General features: G+C 45.7%; 1 pseudogene; it reads left to right on the forward strand.

The window, feature by feature from the left end:
* The first annotated feature begins 687 nt into the window (after window positions 1–687).
* Window positions 688–6,609, forward strand: LOC149356733 (uncharacterized; annotated as a pseudogene).
* Window positions 6,610–16,169: the final 9,560 nt, after the last annotated feature.

Genomic DNA, 16,169 nt, shown 5'->3' on the forward strand with positions numbered 1-16,169 from the left:
TCCTTACGTGGAGTAAAACTATTCAGGAAAATCTGTGACTGGACTCCCAGCCTTTTCATGGCCGTGGTTACTTGTTGTCATGGGTGAAATTCAGTGTGGTTTGTAGAGGGACAGATATAGGGCCACTGAGTTTGATGCCAGTGATGAAATTGCATGTGCGGAAAATGTTGTCATCTTTGACCGCCGCCATTCATGGAGGCTACTCCTGCTAGCGAGGTTTCTCTCTGCACGGGATCCCCTCGAACAGCGAACGGCGAGAACAGCGGTAGAATCTGACATATTTCGGTCGGTTGCTTTTCTCCCGTTCGAGTGACAGTCTTGCTGCTGGCGAGTCTGACAGTGCAGTTACAGCCACATAACCGTGGCTGCGAACCATAAACTATCTCTGCGAACATAATCCCCGGGGTCCCAGATTTTCCAAACTCCCATGCCCGTTTCCTTGCGGAATTCGAAACCAGAACTAGAAGCAAACGTAGCGTGAACAAAATACAAAAGTCACAATAATAGCGAAGTTCGAGCCTTAGACAGATGCACTTTATAATAGTATTTTATTTTATTGTGGATAGTATGCACGCTACATATGCTCTAGTTTTTGAGTGCGTTGCTAGCGATGGTTGTCACGTGGTGTTTACGCTTGTGCGCGCGGGGGTTTTGTCTGCGCGGCAGGGTGAAGTGCCACACGTCGCCATGTCTTCCGCGTTGCACGGCGCTCATTGGCGACAGCCAAGTGAAATTTCTGAACGACACAAGAATGTATGTGCCGTGTAACGTGTGCACATTCAGTTTCGGCGGCGCCGACGCTCGGATCCTCCTGGACATAATCAGGAGGATGCCTTTGAAGCCGCTGGACTTCCTAGCAATTTATGTCGGCGGCAACGACCTCTGCACCCAACGGTCGCCGGAGGACATAGCCGATGATATAAAGGTATGTGATCATGAGGAGCTTGGGACTGTTGTGAGTAGCGGCTACGCGTGCGAAATGTGGTTTTCGCGGCAGGGAGCACGTGCTTCGCGCATAACAAACTGCGCGACAGATGTCACGATTGTAGCTCGTTTTCCTTGCTTTTTTCCATGGGTCGGTATAGAAAAGCCAATACCACAATAAGTATCCGGCATTGACGTGTGAAGCCTCGGTTTGCAGGAGGCAAAGACGCAGAAAAATTGCCCCTCAACTTCCAAGGGAGGAGAGAGGGAGTAGAAAGAAAGAGTGGGTGACTGATGACGAAAGGGACCACGCGTTCGCCTATCAGAATAGAGCAGTGGGGAGGGTGTACGTTATACTGTGATTACTTAGTGCATAGTCTGCCGCATGAATTGTCTCTGGCGTTTTTTTTCTTTTTTTCTGCACGTCAGATTTCCTCAATGTGCACATGTCTGCATGGTGCTTACAAAGTGCCAGAATGGCATGTAAGCTTGCAGATTTCTTGTTTCATCGTGCAGACAGAGAAGTTTGATGGATATATTGCTCTCATGTCTGCGACAGTCGCATACTTGGCCACTTTCCCCTCACATTGCTGTTTTGTATGCCACATTTATTAATGCTGCTTGTTTCTTCCATGCAGAAGGTGGTGCAGCAGGCAGCCTCTGTGGCCAGGAAAATATTTCTTTTCAGGCTGCCACCACGGCTGTCGGAGACCGAGGGGCAGAGGAAAAGGAGGAAAAGGGTTGACACTCTAATCATCAGAAGCCTCGCAGCCTCAGAGGATGTGGTGCTAGTCGGCGTGCAGGTAAAAATTCCGCACGCAGAGAGTCTTGCATGTGAGCAGTGCAGTTGCGATGAAACGATTGGGCACCTACTCTGTAACTGCCCTCGTTTTGAGCGAGAGTGCGCCTTCCTGGCTGCTACTCTCTACCGCTTGGACTCGCGCCCTCTAACAAAGCCCAAGGTTCTGGGGCCCTAGACACAACCTTCCTCACAAAGGAAAGCAGTGAAAGCGCTCCTGAGGTTCTTAAAGGACTCTGGGTTGTGTTTTCGTCTACAAGCTTTAAGCTTTCAGTGTGTGCCCTTTGTCCCCTTGACATAGTGGTCGATGGACACTTGGAAAACTCATCTCGTTGCCGCTAGTTTTGCTTTTTCCCCCTTTGTTCCCCTCCCCACATGTAGGGTAGCCTGCTGGGCATCGCCTGGTTTACCTCCCTGCCTTTCCGTCCTTCTTTGTCTATCTTTCTGATTTAAGCTTGTACTACGTTGTGTTACATCATAAATGACTAGTACGAATCCATGGACTTTCTGTTTCATCAAGGCAAGCAAAAGTATATGACGTGAAGAGAACAAAGTTGTATATAACTTGGAATACCACCTTGGCGCGGTCATGAAGTGGTAAATGTACCGGAAAGGCACTGCATGCATATCGGCCCTCTAACCTGGAATGCTGAAGTGACTGCGATTGAAATATAGTTTATATGGCCCGTGTCCTGTGTCTTCTTTTTCTTTGTGCCTTGTTTACTTTGCGACCACATATTTCCATCATGAAGTACACTTTGGTTGTTTGCGCATTTTGACTGTGTCGCATTATGTGAGACATTGCTGTAGTGTCCATATTATTCGTGCATTTGCAGGGGCGGTTTGTTGCAAAGGGACAAGCAAAACGTGCCCTGTACGCCGCAGATGGCTACCACGTCTCCCGAGGCTGTGGGGTGAAAGCCATGGCTAAATCGCTGTCACTAGCCCTGAGAACGACATTCAGGAACCACTGCGATTTCATGCCGCCACATCGCCACCACCGGCAGGTGTGGAAAGTATTGCAGTGTGAAGAATGTAGGGCGAAGGGCCATTCCAACGGCCATTGTCGCCAGTTCATGGCATGAAGGTATGATAGAGGCACTGCAGATGCGGTGTTTGTCTGTCGTAAACGATCTTTTTTTTTTTTGCTGTGTAGCGAGCAATTGGAAACAGAGGAATTTCATTGCTGTCATAATTGCTGCAGTGGAGGACAAAAAAAAACTGATGAAAAGTGGCAATTTGGGTTAGTTGGTTCAGAAGAGAAAACCAAAGCAGTGCAGTTTTTTCTCTGTTGTAGTTTGTTTGCCCTGCTTTGATTTTTCATATAAACCTAACTTCTATTTTCCACAAAATTTCATACTTCCTTCATCCCTCAAGCATGCTTATGCACACCATGGTTATAACACTGTACATGGCATTGCTTCAATTGACATTTCATGGTCTGATGAAGCCTCATTATGCATCATATTATTACGTGGCCCGAAGTCTATGTCGACACAAGGACGACCGGAGCACAGGGTACAGATCACAGTTTGGCCCGGGCGGCAAGCGCGCACACACCGGGAACTTCCTCTACGCCGTCTTCACGGAGATTATCCGTTGCAATATTTTGAATGCAGGGGCAATCTTTCACTAGACAATATCATTTGACTGAAGCCTGCGTTGCACTACTTGCACTAATGTTGTCCTGTATCATTCTATAGGTCATAATATGCAAGACAGCCCGGCAATGGTGGACCATCATCATCATCATCAGCCTGACTACGCCCACTGCAGGTCAAAGGCCTCTCCCATGTCTCTCCACTTAACCCTGTCCTTTGCGGCCACCATATCTCCGCAAACTTCTTAATCTCATCCACTCATCCGACTTTATGCCGCCCCCTGCTACACTTGCCGTCTCTTGGAATCCACTCCGTTACCCTTCAAGACCACCGGTTATCTCGCCTTCGCATTACACGCCCTGCCCAAGCCCATTTCTTCCTCTTGTTTTTGACTAAAATATCATTAACCCACGTTTGTTTCCTCACCCACTCCGTCCGCTTCCGATCTCTTAACGTTAAACCCACCATTTTTCTTTCCACAGCTCGCTGTGTTGTCTAAGTTAATGTGAACCCTCTGTTAACCTCCACGTTTCTGCCCCATAGGTGAGCACCAGTAACATACAGCTGTTGCATACTTTTCACTTGAAGGATAATGGTAAACTGCCATTCATGACTTTATAGAACCTGCCATATGTGCTCCACCCCATTCTTATTCTTCTAGTTATTTCCCTCTCATGATCTGGATCAGCTGTCACTACCTGCCCTAAATAGACATATTCTCTTACTACTTCCAGCACCTCGCTACCAATTGCAAACTGCTGCTCCCTTGCTAGACTGTTGAATGTTACTTTGGTTTTCTGCATGTTAATTTTTAGCCCCACCGTTCTGCTCTGCCGGTCTAACTCATTGATCATGCTTTGCAGTTCATGTCCTGAATGACTTTGCAAGGCAATGTCATCAGTGAATCGCAAATTACTTAGATATTCTCTATTAACTCTTATCCCCAACTGTTCCCATTTCAGGCCCTGGAACACCTCCTGTAAACAGGCAGTGAATAGCATAGGCGAGATCGTGTCTCCCTGCCTGACACATTTCCTTATTTCAATTTTATTGCTTACTTTACGTAGAACTATGGTAGCTGTGCAAGCGTTATAAATATCTTCCAAAATTTTCACATACATTCTTCTACACCCTGATTCCACGATGCCTGCATGACTGCTGAGGTTTCTACTGAGTCGAATGCTTTCTCGTAATCAATGAACGCTATATATAGGGGCTGGTTATATTCTGCGCATTTCTCTATCACCTGACTGATAGCGTGAATATGGTCTATTGTCAAGTACTTTTTACGAAAGTCTGCCTGATCATTTGATTGATTGAAGTCTAAGGTTGTCCTGACCCTCTTAGCGATTACCTTAATAAATACCTTATAGGCAACAGACAATAAGCTGATCAGTCTGCAATTCTTCGAAGTCCTTGACGTCTCCTTTCTTATGAATTAAGACAATGTTAGCATTTTTCCAAGCTCTAGGTGCGCTTGAGATCACAAGGCATTGCGTATACAGGGTGGCTCGAGCACAATCTCTCCTCCATCCTTAAACAAATCTGCTGTTATCGGATCCTCACCAGCTGCTTTCTCCCTTCTGCATTGCTCTTAAGGCTTTCTTTACTTCCTCCTTCGTAACTTGCGGGATGTCCCATTGCTGCGCTCTACTGCCTCTCTCAGTAACATTCCGATCGCAATCACTACAGTGTAGATTTGTGTAAAACTCTTTGGCAAGTTTAACTATCTTATCCATATTGCTAATGACATTGCCCTCTTTGTCTCTTATCGCATACATCTGGTTGTTACCTATGCCCTGTTTTCTATTCACTGCTTTTCGGCTACCTCCGCACTTTAGAGCATGCTCGATTTTCTCTATGTTAAACTTCCTGATGTCGGCTACCTTGCGCTTATTTATTAACTTCGACAGCTCTACTAGCTCTATTCTGTCTATGGAGTTAGACATCCTCATCCTTTACAGTTTCTTAATCAGATCTTTAGTCTCCTGAGATAACTTCCTAGTATCCTATCGAACCATCCTACCGCCTACTTCTACGGCGCACTCTGTAATGGTTTGATTGAAACAACGCAAGGCCGAAGGCCAAAGAAGAGAGCGGAAGAAAGGAAGCGGACAACACAGCGCTGAACTAACAACTGACATTTATTTGGCACGCTGCGCATATAAATACAATTAGGCACCAAAATAGGAAAACAACGCATAGAGCTCTATTTTCTATTTTGGTGACTAAATGTATTTATACCCGCAGTGTGCCAAATAAATGTCAGTTGTTAGTTCAGCGCTGTGTTGTCAGTTTCCTTTTTTCTTCCGCTCTCTTCTTTGGCCTTCGGCCTTGCGCTGTTACAATCATACCATGCACAACCAACTCGCCCATCAGTTCGTGCTTTCAAGACTCTGTAATGATATCTGTGAGACGATCGTTCATTGTTTCAACATTACGGTCGTCATTGCAGAATAAATTTTTTTCCACCGCCATTTATTTTGTATCTCTATCATTCCTAGCATTGACACATTACTCAATTATGAAACCTGATATTTTGATGCTCAGGAATACCTTCTCTTCAAAAACAAGCCAAGAGGATCACTGTAGCATTCAGCTTTCAGGAATTACCAAACATTCCACACACACCACGGGACTGTACAGAAACTGCATGACACACAGGGCTAGGATCATTACAGTGCTTTTATGTGCACCTAGAATGCAACTGTCAAGTATCGCCTCGAGCAGTTCTGTCAGAACAAAGTTACTGAAAAGTTAATGTGCTGCTCAAGCCAAAAATGCCCAGTCCACAACACAGCACCTTGGAACACATGTTCTGTTAAGTATACACTCACAGGAGTGTTCAGCTTGTTGCCCTGCATTGGTGAGGTTCTCTTGAATTGGTTTGTCCTGTATATCCATTATAAGTAACCTTTGCTATGCAAAGTGTTCCAGAGCTTTTATGGACATATGACACTACATGGATGTCAGTAAAGCGCACCACGGCATGAGGCTGCATGCATAAGGAATGAACAATCTGCAACATGAGCAATAGTTGTTTCAAACTGCATGTTTATTCAGTTTGTAAGAAGAAAGGAATCCACTAGACGGTTGCCCGCGGTGCTCCTCAGCGAAACTGCATCTGCCTGTTGGTCCGCGAGGTGCAAGCACCACTACTGTAGGCTGTGCTTATCACTGCACTGCACTACAGCAGGCCCCCTATCCGCCACCTGGGGACCGCGCTCTCTAGCAGGCAGGTTCTGCCGAGAGTGCCACTGCATGGTCTGGTTCCCCAGCCGTTGAAAGGATAGCAAGGTGGAAACGTGAAGCACACAAACACATAATCAGGGCACACAAACAATGGTGCTGGCCAAGGTGATACTCGACACAGTCCAGAAAACACATGGAGTGGCACATACACATTCAACAATCTCGGAAAAGGATATGCATACGACCGCACTGTGGGCTGCAACACCTCCATACAGCTTCACAGCAACCTTTGCCACAAGCCTGAAAAGAAACAAAGCCACAGACAGACAGGCGCAGGCACAAAGAGACAAAGGAACGAAAAAAATGAAACGTCATCAGGCACATGGCACACGCAAAAGATGAAAACCTACAGGCAACGTTCACACAACAGAATGACATGCACATGTACATGTGATGCGAGCTGCGCAGCCATGCCAGGGCACTCAATGTGGCCGAACGGTCTGAACCTGGGCCATCCGAGGACCTCTGAAAGGGCCCGTTGAACCAGGCCCAGGCCGAGAACTGGTAGCGGCAGCAGAACGACAACACCGTTAAGGATTCAAGAAATGGGAACCCAGCCTACAAGTGCGCAACACATGTAGCGTCCTAGCGCTGTGCTGCCACTGCAAGCCAGACATTGCTTGAATTCCTAAATGCAGCGCACAGAACAGAGGCAGATGGTTATTTACAATGCAGTGCGAGCTGCGCAGCCAGGCCAGGGCACTGAATGTGGCCGAACGGTCTGAACCTGGGCCATCCGAGGACCTCTGAAAGGGCCCGTTGAACCAGGCCCAGGCCGAGAACTGGTAGCGGCAGCAGAACGACAACACCGTTAAGTATTCAAGAAATTGGAACCCAGCGTACAAGTGCGCAACACATGTAGCGTCCTAGCGCTGTGCTGCCACTGCAAGCCAGACATTGCTTGAATTCCTAAATGCAGCGCACAGAACAGAGGCAGATGGTTATTTACAATGCAGTGCGAGCTGCGCACCCAGGCCAGGGCACTGAATGTGGCCGAACGGTCTGAACCTGGGCCATCCGAGGACCTCTGAAAGGGCCCGTTCAACCAGGCTCAGGCCAAAACCTGGTACAGGCAGTTTAACTACAGCACTGTTGCCTTTCATTCTGGTCCGTCCTGGTGGTCGGCAATGTCTTGCATGAACCGGGCCAAAAGCTGTGCGTGCCTCCTCTCCGTAACATTCTTCATTAGGTGGGCTGCATTTAACAAAATCAATTCAAGGTGATTAAGGTGAGAAATGCGCCTTTTCGTGCACATTTGTCTGTTTTGCTCTGTCTCTTGCACCATCTGCTTTGCACACAAGGCAAGCAGCATTTCTCCCTGGGTGGGCTCAGTGGTGTGCCGCTTCCTTTTTGGGACTCGCCGTCCAGGTGGACCACCTCCGGGTGGCAGCCTCCTTCCACCTTGTGGTGAGTTGGAGGGGCCATCGTCTGCCTCCAAGTGGTCCTGCTGAAAGTTATTGAATTACTTGGGCTCTTGGTTTTGGAGCAGGGTATGAATATACGGGCATGATTAAGAATACAGGTAACGAAACGCAGTATGTTATCCTGATGGCAGAGTTTCAATGAATAAAAGATTACTTATTAGTGGTTCTGTTACGCTTTTCTTTATGCAGGTGCTCACGATCCCCCAGCCCAACAGTTCTATCTCTTTCGTATTACTATTGCAGAGCTTTATATACAGAGAGGCAAATGTTTGTACATGCTGAATCAAATCTACTTACCGGTTCCTCCATGCAGTCTAAAGTGAGGTTACCCAAGTCATGGTCATCGCAGGTGACCTCTTGTTGGTTGTCGAAGCTGTTGTCCTCTTGTGGCTGGTCACTGCTGCAGTTGAGCTGTGAGGTATCCTGGCTCGACGGTTCACAGTCTGTGACCATGCCATGGAGAATAGCTGCAGAACAGTTAGAATAATATGCAAGCCTCACTAACAATGCAAACAAACATTGCATTGATACGTTGAGATTTGTAGGAAGGAAGCAATACATTACCTTCAGCACTGTGAATCATTTCTCCTGCTGAGGAAGCACTGAGGTCCACAGGGGCATGCCGCATGCTGCTTTCATACAAATCTCTCCTGAACGAAACGTGAGGTGGCCATGTTAGCTGTCTTTGGAGTGCAGAACTGACTTGTGCAACAGGTGCTATTATCATGCTGCATTTATATTCTGTGTATGATGTAGACACTAACACACAACTGCCTAAAAATGACAACCGCATTGCTATGAGCATGGTACAGACATTGCCAAAGGAACCAGGCTGCACGGCTGAATTGCTTCTCAGTCATATATTAAAGCTATTACGCCAGGCCTCAAGCTCTAAATCTCTGTATGGTAAGGAGAACCCCTGTCCTTAATTTGAAAGAAGTTTTTCATCTTCAGGGACGCTGTGAGGGCTGTACAATACGAATGAGAAGCAAACCATGCAGCCTGGTTACTTTTGGCAAAGACTGTACATGTTGTATACGCAGGGATATGTTTGTATTGTGTGTATGCGTCATTTTTTTCTGAGCTGTCACTAAATAAAGATTACCTAGAAATGTTAGACGCCATGCCGCTTTTACTTACGTACCTCCGACCCGTGGCGTGGTCAAGCAGAAAAGACATGAGCTGGAGGTATGCCCAGCACTTTGTCGAACTGCCACCAGCTGAGCCACTCTTCGGCTTTTTGTTTGCAACTTTTAGAAACTTGTCCCGCAGATAAGTTCACTTCCTTTTGCACACATCACCTAAAAAGAAGGCAGCAGAAAAAATACACGATTAATAAATCCAAGATTCTTGTCTTTCCCTGCACCCAGCTGTCACGCGCGAAGATAAAGCAATAGCTGGCGCTGCGCGTAGGTATGTTAATGCTAGTGTTTTGTTTGAAACATGTGTCAAACAGAACACTACCTACTTGATTTACCACGCTGCGTAACAAAGTTCGGCCGAAGCGCCTCGCGAAACGCATGGCTATAGTATGGCTGTGTTCCATCCAAGCCGGCAGCCCTTGCGTTTTTTTTTTTTTCGCTGACACAAACCCCGCGAATTTGAAAGCGGCTACATGAAAGGTCGCCCGAATGTGACGCAGTGACATCGCGTGCAACTTCAGTACCCCCGAAAAATATTAATGTGGTGCTTTTTGCACTTTCTAGGATAGATGAGCTGCGATGCAAAAGCGCATGTGGCTGGCAAGGGCGCGCGCTCCGCGAGGCAACAGAACGTTCAGCTGGCCCAAATGTGCCCAAAGGATGGGTGTATTGGGTCTTTTTTTGAAGCGAAAAGCTTCACTAGGCTAGTCAACACAGGGTCTGCCATGCGCCGTGATCAATTTTAGCCACATCTGCGCGTGCGCGAGTTCGCCGCGTCAGGTCACTGGAGAGGCGCAAGTGGTCGGCGGAGCTACTGCCGAGCGCGGCTTCGTCGGTCGACCTTCGCCGTCGTACATGACGCTCGCCGAAGCTTTTCGCTGATATCCAGGCTGAACCTAAGCTAAGCCATAGCCAGTTTTTTTTTCTACCGAATCACGGCATGTATCAGCTTAGATGGCTAGCAAAGAATAATGTGCAGCGTTATTGTGAAGGTATGCACACGACGTGTAGATGTGCTCCCGCATTCGTTGCCGTGCTGGACATGTCATCGCCTGTAGGGCAAATATTTTGCTGTCAGCAGCGTGCCGGAGACGTACGGCACAATTGCAGAAGCACCATGCGAAGACAGACTGCAAGCACTTAAACACGTGGCGACTGCCGCAATTAAAGCACGTGGGATACCTTTTCCATACCAAGGCTATATCTTTTCCACGTCTCCTGTACGTTACCTGAGTTGTTCACAGAAAAGGGTCAGGTGCGATGGGTAGCTGTGCATCTGGCCGACAGTTATCCGAGGTTTTCAGTTACCTAATCTCATCAGAGAATGACTAAAGAAAGGACCAAAAAATGAACTTACCGTCGATGCTCAATTCATTTCCAATCGCAGCCCACATGAGTATCCTCTTCCCCTTGTCCTTGTACTAGGGAAGTGTCATATCGTACAGCGCAGGGTTGGCCTGAACAAGGCCAATTAATCTCTCAATCTCGTCGTCTGACCACACGTGGGAGTCGGTCAGCGAAGAGGATTGACTACCGCCAGCCATGTCGATATCACCTTGCAGATGCAAGAGAGTTGCACGTGCTTGGTCGGTCCTATATATACAGAAGGTTGTGTTGTGGGGTGTGTAATCCTCTCCCTCGCGAGCTCACCCCCCTCCCCCTCCCCTCCCCCCGCCTCAGCGCGGCGCAGCGACCATGACCTCATCAGAGAGAGATTATTGCTTCCCTTCGTCCCCCTTTCTCCCGTCGTCACCAAGAACCTCATTTCCGCACGTACAGTACCGCTAAAAAATTCGTCTGCTATACAGGCAGCCGTTGGAGAACATGCGCAGGCGCTGCTGCGTATGGCACGAAGGCGCTGCGATTTGCGTTTTTGAGATCACAAGCGCGAAAAGACAACCACATATTTAACAAAAACCACACTTTCTCCGGCAACAGGACGAAGAACTTTGCACACGCAAAGGTGACGCCACGCGGCGAACCACGGAGATGCGAACCGGTTTCAAAGCGAATCGTCTCGTGGGTTGATGCCTTGATTCCCCGCTGTGCCCGCGCATTGAGCCGCTGCGAAAGAGCTTCCGTACTACTGGGGCACGAGATGGAGGGCGAAGAAACGGGCGCATGTACAGTATGGTAGCACTCGAAATTAAGGCAGGCTGTGGCCTCTACATTTCCGCGTGAGCGAATTCGGAAGGACATAGTTGCGGAATCTGTAACGCGTACCAATCCCACGGATGCCGGGATGGATGCGCGCAATGTCAAGACCGCATACTAGGGGTATTTAAAATGAAGGATGTCAAACTTTCAGAAAGGAATGCTGCGACGGTCAACAATGACAAAGGATAACAAATTAACTGACAAAAGAGATTATGAAGTCTGCATTTATTGGGAGAAGCCCAAAAAACAACTAAGACAGGTGGAAAATGACATTATGGAGGAATATGTACCAGTGAACAGCCTCAAGAGGGAACAGTTATTGATGGATGAACTGAGGGGGCTAATTAGAAGCACTGTCCCCATAATGGGACAGAGGTGTGAAAAGGCCAAGGGAAAGTACCTGAAGGCATTCCTGAGGTTATAATTGAAAAGCAGGATTAATGATAGCCATCACGGGTGAACTGCTGACACCTACTGGGAATTCTTGTATGCAGTGCTGTACAGTTGGATACTAATTACCGCACATGCATTTGAGCATTGATCTTGTATAGTGATGGAAATGGGGCAATAGCTGCTGGGTGGTAACTGGCAAAGGCCAGCATTCTGAAGTAAGAAACAGTACGTGCAGCATGCACTCTATACATGCGTAGACACAGTGGTTCCTGTACTCTGTCGTCTGTTGCCACAAAATTGTTGCATAGGGTTCTCTGTGCTGCTGAATGATAGCAGTGATGTCGGGTGAATATAGCTGTTATTATTTTCAACTGGTAACCGTCTGTGCAATCAAACACATGCTTTTAGTGAGTTTCCATTGTTTGCAGAAGCAAACCGACATCCTGAGTGGAGTACTTTAACACAGACGTTGGCTGCCTACCTACTACATAACTGCAAGTAAAAAAATAATGGTGCATTTCATGACAATGGTTTGCTGGATTTGAGGATGGTGACCTTGTGGAACACACATCAAACATCTGAACAAGATGAAATCGCTGTGACTGAAATTTTATGATTCTGGTTCACATACCGCGTACCTCATGTATAGTAGGATAAAACTTAAAAGAAACAGCACTTGTTAGCACTCGGTCATGGCCCGAGGCATCCTGTATTACTCCACTAACCAATAACAGTAAAAAGAATAAGTTGTTCGATGTTTGACTTTATTAATCCATCCAGGTATCAGAATTCTAGAGCTTATCATTTTTTCTTGTAATAAGCTTCTTATGGTAGTATACAATAAAAGTTTTAACAGCGGACTACTTTTTTTGGCGCGGAAGAATTCTCTGCGGCGGTCCAGATGGCAGAGCTTCACTGCAGACTTAAATTGAATCTGACTATAGTGTTCGGTGATAACATGTTCTGACAGCCAAAAACCAAAACTGAACATTGGTTGTTGGCTGAGCTTAGATGCCAATTCAATGCAAACAAAAATATTTGTTGTAGGAATAGATACGCATAGTTAACATGAAACAAAAAGAGACAACCGGCAACAAACACCTCACTGATACTGCCAACTGTCCAAAGCGATATCACGAACAGTGTACGCTGGACTGTCCTACACAAGAGGTGACGTAGAGCAGATGCCTCTGTGTGCTCTTAGATAAAAGGGAATAGTACTGAGGCTTAGTCCATGCTACTGCTTCTGACGTCAAGGTGACCTTGACAAGATTAGTTGTTGCATCTGTAGAGAGGGCATCTGCTGCTGCTGATGTGGACTGCTTGTTCACAGCCTTTAACAATGCTCTGTCATAGCACGTTAAAGAACCCCAGGTGGTCGAAATTTCCGGAGCCCTCCACTACGGCGTCTCTCATAGCCTGAGTCGCTTTGGGACGTTAAACCCCATAAACCAAACCAGATCATTTTTGCCCAGCTTGGTTCTTCAGCTGTGGGAAATCCACCATCACCTGTATAACATTCTTTTTGTGTCCCTGTTCACTCCCGCCGCACTTCAACTCTATCCACATCATAGTATGTGTGGTCAAATGACATCAAACACGCCACTGTCTCTTATTAAAGAAAAGGTGTATGTGTATGTGTGTATTATGCATGCATGAAAAAATCAGCATATTTTAGCATGTTACCATCAGATATGAATGCATCTATACGTGAGGAAATTACCATGTTCCCAACCTTTACTAATATGGAAGATCAGTGTTAACTGCAGGTGTTTACAATATCACAGAAAAATGACGACGCAATAATACTGATTTCTTTTCTGATTTTTTTTCGTCATGTTTTTCACACAATTACGAAAATCGAAATAGAAATACCACTCAGTGGCTTCAAAGCGGATATGGTGCGCATCACTGTACTAAAGTGCACGCTTTTGTTCTGCAGTGACAGTGGGCAGGCCGCTTCCTTTTACCAGTGCTTCCTGAGGTGACATTGCAGTGAACATTGTGCAAACCAGTATGCAGCATAGTAAACAAGTGTTGAAAGTTCTGTTCAGGGCCAATCAATGTTGACATGCACAGAAACAAGGTGGCGTATTGTGCGTATGACCACAAAGCATTCTTAACTGTCCCATGAATTTAAAACAAAGTGGTTGCTCCGTATTTCAGAACAGTATACCTGTGCCATCCCCATTAATCCATACATAATTAGATAAGGGAGTAAGTACACTGGCCTAGAGGTTAAGTAAATGCAAGAACCGATTTGGAAAGTTTACATAGCAAATATTGGCGGAGACTAGGATAGAATGCTTTGTATAGTCAAGGGAACGGGAACTGCTTCATATTTTGCAGTTACCTCAAACAAACACAATCATATGAAGCATAATGCAAAAAAGTTAATTTTCAGAAATAAGAGCTACGATGTCTCAGGACAGAATGAATTGAAAAATAAGCCATTGAAGTATGTGTGGGTCATAGATGCTTAAGTTCTCCAGTAAAGCTCTATTGAAGGTACGTCCTTTCTGATCAGTAAAAAATGATATGAGAAATTTTAAGGGCAACTCTGATTCCAAAAAGCAGCAAGCAAAAGAGAGAATCTGTATTTGTTAATCGATATCCGCACCACTTGTTATATGTAGAATAATGTCGTACTAGTTACTAACTACCAATTTCTTAGCAAAATAACCTTATTCCACTGCCAGTCTGGGTTGCAAGGAAACGAATTAACTGAGCCATCACTAGTCATAAGGAAGTTGGAAAAAAACCAAGTTGAAGTCAGGCCGAAGGATGACGAAGAAAAACAGAAAGGCAGTGATGACTTTTGTCTTTTATATCTATCTCTTTGCTGCAATCTGATGATGAGAGCTTTTAAGCTGAACCAATTGCCCAGTTAATACTATCCTTAGTACATGTGACTATATACAAGTTACATGCATAAGCATACACATGTAGAATTCTCACTAAGCCACATCATGAAGTCAGTGTGTTGCTCAGCTGAGCAGAACAGACAAGCACAAAGAGAAGCCTGGCCAACAACAGGTTGGTGCACTAATGCATGTTTAGCTTTGCAGTGAGCGAATGTAGGTAGCTAGAGCTAGCTTGTGCAAAGTTAGCCCAAATGCTACTATTGTGTAAATCTGCCCCGATATAGTTTGAAATAAATTATGAACAAAGTTCTCAATGAACACGTTATGCATAAGAGAGCATTGTACTGGTTTGCCGAGGTGACCGAGTGACTGAGCACTATATCAGATCTATTTGTTTTCATATTTATCACACCTCAGTGGTCCTAAATGACGTTAGTTTAGTAGCGAGCTTTAAAATGGTGTGCCAGGTAGGAGCTCAGTGAGTTCGTAATTTATAGCATGATTTCTGTAGTAACCACTTCGATGGACAGTAAGATACACAGCCTTGTGGGATGCAAGACCGTTACAGCCTTCTGTGGCACGAACAAAAACGAATCTTGAAATTCAGTGGCATATGAGCTAAATGAGGCACAAGAGTGTTAATGCACCTAGTGCACGAGAGACTACAAGTTGGGACTGATTAGTTGGGGACGTGTTGGTAAGGAGCAAAAAAAAACCTGCATAAGATGAAGACATTCAAATATGCACTTTCAGTGCTGTCACATTGGACCTTCAAAACTGGCCTGAGAAAATAAAACAAGCGGCTCAGGACTGAACTAATTCAAGGATTCTAGTTAAATTAGATTTGTCCCATGTGCCATTAGAATACCCAAGTTGATGACACACAGAGGAATTGAATGCAAGTAACTTGGAAGACGGTGATACTAACAACACGTCATGGTGTAAATATCCTAGGTTGTGGGTGGGTTTATGAGGATTATTAGGTATTTGAACCAGTATACAGTGAATATACCTTTATCGGAAGGCCTTATAAGTTGGCAAAATGTAATGCTGACAATAAAAAACAATATTACTGCATTCTTAGTAACATTAGCAAACAGGACAATCCAGGGCATGCTAATTGTTGTTTTGAACAACTGAAATGCTGGTATTGATTGCAATATGGCACACCCCATATGGCTGTCAGTGAAGGCATATGACAAAACACTGAAGGGACAGTAATAATGCAAGTAATGAAAAGCTGAGGCCCAAAGGAGTGCCTTGGCGGACGTCCGAGATTGCAGGAAAAGGCAAGATACATAAGAATTGGCAAGGGAAATCTGCCGAAGGCTGGCTGTTTAAGCTTGGATCCAGTTTAGAGCTATTGGATGCAAGTTAAAGCACGAGAAAACCAGCCTCACATAAATAGGGGAATCGCATGCTTTTTCAAAGCAAAGAACAAAAGCATCATAGGGGGATGTTGCGGTCAAGGTGCATGTCGTGAAGAACAAGAAAAAGTTGGCTATTGCAGAAATGTCTTCTAAAAGCCTGCCGATTTGAATCAAACAACTTAATGGGCCAAAACAATCTAGCAGGGTGAAGAGTATGAAATGTGTTTGGTGATTTGCAGCACA

The sequence above is a fragment of the Amblyomma mixtum genome, chromosome 3, assembly GCF_055824585.1.
Source record: "Amblyomma mixtum isolate Tamu chromosome 3, ASM5582458v1, whole genome shotgun sequence".
In the NCBI taxonomy this organism is placed as follows: Eukaryota; Metazoa; Arthropoda; class Arachnida; order Ixodida; family Ixodidae; genus Amblyomma; species Amblyomma mixtum.